Source organism: Ipomoea triloba, chromosome 13, assembly GCF_003576645.1.
Source record: "Ipomoea triloba cultivar NCNSP0323 chromosome 13, ASM357664v1".
In the NCBI taxonomy this organism is placed as follows: Eukaryota; Viridiplantae; Streptophyta; class Magnoliopsida; order Solanales; family Convolvulaceae; genus Ipomoea; species Ipomoea triloba.
In genome coordinates this window covers 15,527,159-15,538,755 of record NC_044928.1, presented here as the reverse complement: position 1 = coordinate 15,538,755, position 11,597 = coordinate 15,527,159, and the positions used below count along the sequence as shown (strand labels likewise).

Below are 11,597 nucleotides of genomic sequence, written 5' to 3'. Positions count from 1 at the left end.
GGACAGCTCGTGGACACATTCTATTCTTGAACCACGAGTGATCCACGATCGTGGAGGCTTCGTTGACTGCCTACATATCGTGTTTCTCCTTTGGATGCTTCGGTTATGCCCATATGTCTTCCCTTAAGCTCAATACCTTTCAAGACCACTAAAGTGCAATACATGATAGAGCTTTGCAACACATTAGCGCATTCAAGCATTTAGTCGAGATTTTTTTAAAATTAATTGTAATTTAAAATTATTTAAAATTTATATTTTTAAGAAAGTAACTATCAGATCAGCATTGAATGATCAAACAGTCCAATTTCTGTTTTATTGAATAACTAGTTTTATACGCGCATTGCGCGTATGGGTTAATGCCCAATGTTTATATTTAAATAAATATTTGAAAGTATATCAATGTAAGATTATATAGGAGAAGTTTATACATGGGTAATTGAATGTCGAATTTTTTTTATTTAAATATCTAACTCAAAGTATATGATTCCAAGATAATATAGAAAATTCATTATAATTATTACTAAATAAATGTTTGCAACCTTGTAAAATCGATAGTCTAAATATTTGGTCTAAAAATGATAGTCTAAATAAATACTACTTTTCATTTGAATTTTTCTAACTGTTCTTAATTCTCTTTTGAGTAACATTGTCATTTTCTTCATTTTTATTATTTGTTCTCTTCCTTTTTGTTGGTAGTGTGTTATTTGCAATTCGGTTATTGTTGGTAGCATAGATGACAATGTCATGCAATGAGATTATGATATAAGAGTTATGGACTTTCCTTTAGGTGTTCTGCTTGGGGTTGATTTGGTTCAACCAGTATTGTTGAATGAGTTATTGTGGATAAAGAAATCCCTAGTTTAAGAAAAAAAATTTAATAAATTAATAAAATTTTGAAAATTTAAAATATTATATATTCAAAGATATTAAAAGGTAGTTTCTCGCTTCAATTTGCTGGGTAATGGGTTATTTGAGTACTTTCATTGTCAACAAATCCACCAAGTAGTTAATATGATTGGTTTCAAAATATTCTTTTTTATTTTTTTCATGGTATTAAAGAAATACATATGTATCATTTTTTGGTTAACTACTAATTTATTTAATTCAATAAGAGTAAAATAGAGCGATTCCGCTTCAATTTGTTGGGTTATTTGAGTACTCTCTTTGTCAACCAATCCCAAGTAGTTAATATAATAAGCTTCAAATTATTTTAAAGTTTTTTTCATAGTATTAATAAAATACTTGGTAAATAAATATATAGCATTATTTTGTACTATAACTTTGATATTTAATTACAAGATATTGTAAAAATAAGATAATGGACAATGTAATGAATATCAATTGATAAATTTGAATGTAAAGAATTTTTGCATGACAGAAAATAAAGACAATATAACTAATGAAATTATTTCTCTTATTTAATTTAATTTTTTGATAATGAATAATTTTTTTAAATAAAGGTATTGTAGACACATAATTCTAAATTAAAGAAATACATATGTATCATTTTTTGTTGTAGCTACTAATTTATTTAATTTAATAAGAGTAAAATAGAGTGAGAAACTTAATTATGTCAAATTTGATTGAGATAAGGTTCGAACCTAAGATCTTTCTTATAGAAATTAAAGGGTAAGTTAAAAGTTAACGGAATATTAACGGAGAAGAGAATATTTAACGGAAAACTTAACGGATAATCATAAAAGTAAGGTTAAATTAGGTAATCTCTATTAATAATATTAATCTGAATTATCTTAACCATCCATTTGATTAAATAATTTGACCGCCATTTTTTCTACCCATTTTAGGCCTAACTCTCTTTGGATCTTATTAGTATAGTAGATATTGAGTTGTTCATTGACTCGATTCTTTTTTTTTTTTAATTCAATAACTAGCTCATTTGCATATTCGCGTGTAGTTCAGTAGCCTATTTAATCATTATTCTTTTAGAATTTTCTTTTAATATGGTCATCACGCAAATCCTTAACTTTAAATTTTTTATTTTTTATTTTTAGATTAAACTAGCATTGCACCTTTAATATCTTTGGCAGATTTAGTCCCTAATCATAAAACAAAAAATTAATGTTAAAAAGGTTGAAATTTCATCAAACTAAAATATATAATTAAATGTCAATTTACAACCATAGTCGATATTAAAACTGAAATTATTTTTAAATTATTAATGATTCTTCCATCTCTTTGCCAAAAAGAAATCGTAATTGTACTGTTCATCACTTTACACAAAAATATAAGATATTTATCAACGTAAATAATTTCCAGTGGAATTATTTTGAGTGTATTTCAAGTAAGTTTAGATATATACTCATATGCCCAAAAACGTTTGAATTGATCACTAATTTCGTATACTTATTTTAATATTTTTTAAAGAGTTAATACCACAAATGATCCTCTGACTATTGTGGTAGTACTCATTTTAGTCCTTGACTTTCAATTCGACCAAAACACATACATTAACTTTCATTTTTTACCACAAATAGTCCTTTGTTAAGATTTCTGTTAAATATGTGTTAAATCTAAGGGTATTATCGTCAAATCAAAATCTATATATGACTCTAAGAGAACTGTTTATGCCCTAGCTAATTACTCCAAAATTGAATTGATAAATGGGGAGATGAAAATGTTTTTTTTTCCCACTAAATCATTGAGTTGAAATACGATTTAGAAATGAAGTAAAAATTTTATTACTAGTTTCTAAAGAGCAATAATAAATTTTGATAGATCTAATAACACATACTTAAAAAAAAAAACAAAAAAAAAAACAAAAAACAAAAAAACAAAACAAAACCACCACTTAACTTACAACTAGATATATGAAAAACTTAACATCCATAATATGTACATATAGATTGAATATGTTACTATTATTTAACTTAAGATATAAGAATGTAAGTTCTTATTATATAGATTTTATAGTCAGACAAAAAGTGGTTCCAAACGAAAGTAGTTATCACCAACGTTAGATGAAGATAGACTGTAGCAATGATATACGAAGAAAAGGAATCAGTAACACAATGTTTACGAATTTGTACCGCCGTAGAGTAAGATACAAACAAGTCATGTTAGCGAAACTAATTTTGGAACAAACAACTCTTTACCTGCAACTATACTAAGCAATATATATATATATATATATATATATATATATATATATATATATATATATATATATATTATGTTATTAATCATTGAACCCACGTTACGGGTATCTAATCACGAAGGCTTGGAGTAACTGTAACCGTGGACAACCCACATTTCCACCTTATTAATTTAATTTGGAGTAATTGGGGCATAAATTGTTCTCTTAGAGTCATAAGCTTTGATTTGACGATAATACTCTTAGATTTAACACCTATTTAACGGAAATTTGAACGGAAGACTATTTGTAGTCAAAAATGAAAGTCAGATGTATGTATTTTGATCTAATTAAAAGTTGACGACTAAAAGAAGTACTACCCCAATAGTCAGAGGACTATTTGTGGTATTAACTCTTTTTTAAAATATGGTGGTCCCAGGTGCAAGATGCTCATTTTAGACTTTGATATGTATACTCTCACGCACGAGAGAGAGTGTCCAAATATTATACAATTTAAATTCTTTCAAAACGAAATACATCTATATATATATATATATATATTTGTTTAAATGTGGCGGCGAGCTTCGGTGCGGTCATTCGGCCTAATCTGCACCGTCCGATTTCATTAATCCTACTGAAATTTGCGTATGTTTAAGTGGGGTTATTATGGTAATTTTAGTATTTATATTACGTGAATTGGAATGGTGCATTTTAGTACATAGTGTAGTGCGTTTTAATACATGTTGTGGTGCGCTTTATTACGTATGTTGGTGCATTAACTGTGTTGTGGAATGGTGTGTTTTAATCTATCTGCTGGTGTATTTTCATACGTAGAATGATGTGTAATTGTGTTGTGAAATGGTGTGTTTTAATACGTCGTCTGGTGCATTTTAATATATTGAATGGTGTGTATTTTAACACGTGTTTCTAATAAGTGTAGTGCAATTTAATACGTAGAATGATGCATATTTTAGCACATGTTTTCTAATATGTGTAAATAGTGTATGCTTATAATCTGACATGAGGCACGTTGTGATACATTTTAATACGTAGAATGATGTGTTTTATTAAGTATATTGATGAATTTTAAGTGAATAGGTGCATTTGGTATATTGTATGCAATGGTGTGTTTTATCAGTCCTGCATTTTAGTACGTAGAATGATGTGTTCTGTAACATATATATATTGCGCGTTGATTTGATGAGTTGATATGATCTAATGGCTGAAAATAGGCCACACGACCACACCTAATGACCAGGCCACACCTGATCATGACTATATATATATATATATATATATATATATATATATATATATATATATATATATATATATATACTAGTTCAAATAAGGTCGAGGCTTCCCGTACGGCAAGTGCTACATCATTATATATGCATAAATGTACCACACAGTGTTCGAAAATGCACCACAAAATGCACCACACACAAAAAAAAAAAAATCACCACACCTAACAATGCATTTTTGAACACTTTGCAAAGCATTTATGCATATCTAATGATGCATGCCGGCAAAGCCGCATGGGAAACACTGTCCACACAGGAAACTGACCATATATACACACACACATTAGTGCAAACTCACATGATCACATCCTTTTTCAATTTCGAACAAAGGCTCCTTCAAAGCGACCTTACAATCTCATTTTCCCAACTCAAATGGATATATTCTGAGAATTAGATTTTAATTCACTATTTTCATTTTGTGTATATAATATATCAAATTAAACTGTTAGTTAGGAAAACTCGAATACACCTTGGCTCGATCCAAATTAGAAGTAGACCTTATTAAATAATTAGACCACAAAATAATCATTTTAAGTCAATTTTCTAACATTATTATTAAAACCTTAAGATTGTATTAATGTATCCGCTACAATTATAAAAAAAAAAAATTTCTGCTTACAGGGCACTGTTATACGTGCACATATACCAAAAAAATTAGTATACAATTTCAGAAAGATAACCATTATGTTTTGGTGTTGCACCGTCATATAGTAGACAATGTCTCTAAAGTGGAGCCATTCTACCAATCAGATTTCACAGATCCAATTGTGGTGTTGTTGCAGTTCTGTCGGGTGAAGAATGGCATTAGAGGTCAGTTTAAATAATATTGAAAATATAGTACAGTTTATTTGATAGAATACATGGATCCTCACCTTTATTCAATTATTACTTGCAGACGGTGAGGTGAAACTGCGCTCCTCATACGTTGTAACCCAAGTACTGTTTAACTTGGATACTCCTGAATTTAGTAGTTTTAAGGAAAGATATCTTTTTCTTTAGTTACACATACCTATTTAGTATTTACTGTCTTTTTAAAAGAAACTCATTAATATTTTGGCCTAATAGTCTCAGGGAAATAGAGCATCAGACTACAATGAGGAGTATTAATTTCATGTCCAATCTGAGTTACAGCAACACTATTGAGCATTCTACAAGTTGTTCAATTAATGTTGTTACTTTAAGTGAAATCTATGAGGAGGAGGTAGTTTCTGATTTATGGTAGTGTATAAACATCGAGATATGTTTAGTAGCTTTATTTTTTAATCTTTTAACTATCATGATATCTGGAATTGAAAGCACAAATGATTGGTGTTATAGCTCTTGCAAAACTAGGGGCTACAACAAGTAACTTATTGTCAGTGATGGAATGAACAAGTGTGATAAATGTCTCAAGGGCTGGTGTGATGGTATTTTAAGGTACAGATTGAGGATTAGGGTTGTTGATATGAATGGATATGCTTCATTACTCCTTTGGAATAGCGAAGCAAATGAGTTGCTTGGCATTGGAGCACAGTGCTTGATGGACAAGCATACTGAGGTAAGAAAAAATAGTATAAAAGTTTTTTTTACTGTCAATAGTGTCTTATAGTAGAATTGTTATTAATTATTTAACCTTTAACAGAGAACTCATAAATTTCCCAAGGAAATACTTGATTTGGTGGGGGCACACAATGCTATTTAGAAAAGCAGCAAGGAAAGAACAACATGTCAACAGACACAATGCATTTCCAGTTCTCAGAATTAACAATGATCAGACTTTGGTGTCTCAACATTGCCCAGTACTGTTAAATGCCCAAGATAAAGATTTGACATCTGAATACCATTTAAGTGATGGGGATGATGATTCTGATGAGGTAATCAACAATCAGTCTATCACTCAATGATAGTTGTTCTTAATTATCATGCGATGACATGTAACTGAAAGGTTTTTTTTTTAAAATAATGGATGAAATTTCAGGGTTTCCTAGGTGATGAGGCAGACAGTTCTGTTGCCTCTCTTGGAATGACCATACCACATGAGGGTATTGAAGGCCCTGTCAAGAAGTCCTTAGTGGATGAGTTCTCATCAACCAAGGAATTGTAGAAAATTAGGGAAAGTGTTGTCAAAGTTGAAATCTGATTGGTCATCAAGTGTTCTAGAAAAAATTGTAAAGTTTATCAAAACTACAGCGGTTAGAACTGTGTTTTGAAGTTATATGTAATCTATTCAAAGCCTACTGGGTATAATAAATTTGAAAAGTAACATGATATAACCCTGTGTATATCATTTTGATAAATTAAATTCTAATTCCTGAATAATTATAATCATGATTAAGTAGTACAATTGGCATATAAGTAAAAGGAAATTAAAAAAAATAGAGTAATCAACCCTTAATCAATAAATTAGTAGTTTACTTACCTCCTCAGAATTGATTACTGTGGGGTGTTAAGGTAGGTCCAAAGTTATGTATTTTAATTTGGTCATTGCTGTCAAAGTTGCTAAGTTACATGCTATATCCTGTGTACATCATTCTCATAAATCAAATTGTAATAATTGTATTAGTTTTTAAATTAACATAGCTTAACCATGATTAAGTAGTTAGTTTGACATAAGTAAAATCAAACTTAAAAAAATACAGTAACCAACCCTTAATCTATCAATTAATATTACCTTACCTCAGCAGATTTGCTAACTGTGAGGTGTGAAGGTCCAAAGCCTAGCATTTTAATATGTAATACAACATAAGTTGCCTTTACCTGCAAGATTGAAGTACCATTTTATATCAATTACAGTTTTGGTATGTAAGCTATCAATTAATATTAACCTGACCTAAGCAAAATTGCTGACTATATAGTATGAAAGTCCGCCTAGCATTTTAATATGTAATACAACATATGCTGCCTTTAACTGCAAGATTGAAATACCATTATATATATTTCATAGTATGTGTAAGTAATTTAAAACAAATTAGGGATTATGTAACATAAGTAACTATTCATATAACAGATCAGAGATTAGAAAATATTGAACAACAATCACAATTGTTGTAATCTTCTACAGCAATTCGTAGCAAAAAATCCATAATTTATAGATTATCTTCCACATTCGAAATATAGGGAAAAACTACGGTAGGATGATAAAAAAATAGAAATTATGGATCTAAGCCAACATAGACTGTGGAAAACTGTGGAGTTTTTTTTTGGAGCAATTGTAATTCAAACAAGAACTTACATTTACAAATTGAAAACCTGAATGACTACAAAATAGCATAGATAAGTCCAAAATCACACAATAGAACAACATGCAAGATGAATCGGCATATGATTCTTTAAAAAAATCAAAAAATTACGAAATCAAAATATATACTACCTCAAATGCGAACAAATTCATTTAAGAATTACAATATCATCTAGGTTTAAGCACAAAGAATGAAAATACTTATCTAGATTGGGAACACCGATCGTTGTAATTTGAGGAATGCCGGTAAATCCTGCCAAAGAGTGAAAAAAAAAAAAGAAAAACTTCGAATCGACATCAGCATCTATGGTGTGCTAGGAGTACAATTCTGCAAAGCTAGGATAACAATTACAAGAAGAACTATCGAAGAATTAGATCAGCAACTATGGAGGTGTTTACATTTCATCGCGAAAAATAGAAATGAAAGACGATGAAATGGTGAAGGGTAAAAATGGGTAGTGTTAGTATATGGCTAATTAGTTGGGTTTTCGGGTATGGGCTAATGGGCAGGTTTAAAATATGGGCAGATTGTAATGGGCTCAAATATATTATGGTAAAGTTGGGCTACAGTTCAATGGTATAAAAGTGGTATAAAAGTGTTATAGTCTGTATTAAAGTGGTATAATAATATGTGTTAGCCCATTTTAATACATAGCAATCATTATTGCATGGACCATGGTTCACACAATTGTATAAATCATAAATAAAAAATACATTTTTAATATACTAAAAGTACATTATTTTTGCACATAAAGTATATTATTTTAGAGTTCATTATTTAAGTACTGAAAGTACATTATTTTATATATACTATCAAATAATGTATATTCAGTGCAAAAATAATGTACTTTTAGTATAATAAAAATGTACTTTATATTCATGGTCCGTGCATCGCATGGGACAATTACTAGAATTGTTAACAATCAACTTATAATTAAAATTAGTATAAGTCGGACAATTTTTGCTCCAACACTCGATGTTGTCAATGCAATCAATGAATGTATGAGTGATTTGCATGTTGCTGAGAGCAAGACCTACCTAAGTTGCGTCACTGTTTGTAAATCTGATTCTACAAATGGTATCATATATGATATGCACACTCCGGAATTCCTAAATGGGTTGAAAGTTTCTGGCATCCCTAACCATGCTTTAATTTTAAAGGTTGGATCTTCGGTCATGTTGAGAAATATAGATCACTCAATGGGGCTATGCAATGGTGCAAGACTTATCATTACGAGGTTATCTGATCATGTTATTGAATCAAATTAAAGATTGTCACTGGGAATAATGCCGGCAAAATAGTCATGATACCAAGGATGTCAATGACCCGTATTGATACAAGATTGCTATTTAATTTCCAAAGAAGACAATTTTCCTTCAATGCTATCATACGCAATGACTATCAACAAATTAAAAGTCAGGGTCAAACTTTAACGCATGTAGGGTTACTCTTAAGGAAACCAGTCTTTGTTCATGGTCAACTGCATGTTGCTGCTTTAAGGATTAGCAACCCGAAAGGATTAAGAATTTTAATAGCGAACGAATGTGGAGAGAGTAGTAATTATACTACCAATTTTGTGTACCATGAAATTTTTAATAATTTGTAAATTCTAAAATTAAATAATAAATTTGTTTAATAAAGTGTTGGCTACATTTATTGCATTACAAACAAATTCAAATAATTTCGATTACCTAATAGCATTAATCTCATCCGTGCAGCGCACGGGTATAATACTAGTTATTATTAAAACCTTAAGATTGTATTAATGTTCATCATAAATATTGTTAAAACTAGATAAGCAGTTTAATTCTCATTGTGATTGTGATTGAAACATAATTAACACATTTTAATATTTAGTTATCTTATAAACAAAAATATATCATCTTCTAAGAGTTATTTCTACAATACAAGTACGATCAACCAAATAATTAATTTATTTATCTGTTTCCAAAAAATAAAAAATAAAAAATTATTTCTGTATATTATTTGAGTGTACAGTTATTCTTCATTTCTTTTAGGGTTTAAATATCTACAGAGATGGATGTAGTAACACTTGGAAAAGAGAAGAAATTCTGTGCAGAAGCTGATACTTTTTGCATCGACTATGAGTGTACAAAGTTTTGTGGTGTAAGAAAATTTGTTCATCATAGATGTACAAAGGGGTTGCCTCATAAATGTTGCTGTTGGTCTGATAAGTGAAGGTATAGCCGATAGAACCGAGAACCGATTGGGCTATGACTCTTCTTCCTGCCAGTGAGAGGGTTTTCATTTTCCACCCAGCTAGTATCTATTGAATCTTTGCAATTAACCATTCAAATGTCTCATTTCTGAGCCTGCCTTGTAATGACGGAACACCCAAATATCTTCTAGGATCCTCAGTTATTGGGATGCTCAATATACTTGCAACTACATTTTAGTATCCTCTGTTGTATTTCTTGAGAAAAAAACTGATGACTTGTGGTAATTTATGCGTTGGCCTGAAAGTTTGCAGAATACCTCTAGTGTTTGTTTAATGGTTTCTGCTTGTTGCTTCGTAGCTTCGCCCATTAAAATCATGTCATCCGCAAAGAGGAGATGAGATAAACATGGCCCTTCTTTGGTTATCATAACTGGTTCTATTTTTTGGTTTGTTTGAGCTCTTCAATCAAATGGCTTAGTCGTTCCACACATAGCACAAACAGCAGAGGGGATATGGGATCTCCTTGGCGTATTCCCCTGGTTAGTTTGAAAAAATCCGATGTTTTTCCATTGTAGGAGATGGCCAGTTTCGTGGTTGTTACAAATGCCATCATGGTATTTATCCATCCAATAAGCTGTAAAGTAGATTCTATAAATGACCAGGACAGACGATCGTAAGCTTTTTCCATATCGATTTTGAGAAGCATCCACCCCTTCGTTCCTTTTTTTGCTTGCATTGCTCTGAGCACTTCCTGGTATGCTAATATACTATTCGTTGTCTGCCTCCCGGGATAAAGCTCGCTTGATGATGCCCGACGAGAGTTATTCATTATGTTTCTCATTCTTGATACTAGTCTTCAATATAAGCTTGTAAGTAATGTTGCAGACACCAATTAGTCTTAATTGTTTGACAGATTTTGGATTCTGTACCTTGGGAATAGTAATGGTGTTTTTTTTAATAAATAAAATTAAATTCAATATTATTATAAATATTTTTATATTCTAAAATAATTAAAATATTTAATTATACAATTCTACTCATTTGTTTAGAAAATAAACCAAACATATCAAGACAATTTTCTAAAATGCAACCAAATACTGAAAATAAAACTATTTTCTGAAAAATTACTTATTTTTCAGAAGTCATTTTCTTGATTTCTAAACACACCCTTACTAAAAATGAAGTTAGAAATATCTTCTCATTATATTATCCATTTTTGAATACTCCAATTTGAATATAAAGAAGAATGCATACCATGCAACTAAAATTCCAAAGAACTGATTTGCATCATTTCATACACCAAGAAACGCATATCACCAGTACCTTAAGAGAGAAACTATATTTTGATGCTAATTTTACTCAACAAGTCAACCTCATTCTGTAATTTCAATTGATGGTTTAGCACTATCTATATGTTCAGAAATAGTATAGTATATAATATATCTATCCCAAGTTAGTGGTACCTCAAATTCTTTATTAACCTCCTGTCTACCACCATAAAGTCTCTTAACCGCTGCCTCCAAGTCATTGTCAAATTTTGCTCTATAGACGCGCCCTAGTCTCCCTTCTCCCAAAACATTTTCCTCCATAAAATTGCTAGTAATGATAAATTTCATTGCTCTTATTGTTGCCTCTACCCTTCTTGGTGGAATTTGCCGTTGTTACTTGCTTATGGGTTTACAGGTTGAGTAAACGGAAGAATCCTATGAAAAATGCCAGCAGAATGCAGGTATCTATATGTATAAAGTTATATTTCAATTTCCTCCCCCTCCTCCCCCCCCCCCCCAATTATGTTCCGAATATCC

General features: G+C 30.6%; 1 long non-coding RNA gene across 1 annotated transcript; it reads right to left on the bottom strand.

Moving 5' to 3' along the window:
* Nucleotides 1–5,082: 5,082 nt before the first annotated feature.
* On the bottom strand, nucleotides 5,083–8,013 carry LOC116002020. Its single transcript, XR_004094342.1, has 2 exons — nucleotides 5,268–8,013; nucleotides 5,083–5,179 (listed from the first exon to the last, which is right to left on the bottom strand). It is a non-coding gene; the product is annotated as an uncharacterized LOC116002020 (long non-coding RNA).
* Between the last annotated feature and the right edge of the window lie 3,584 nt (nucleotides 8,014–11,597).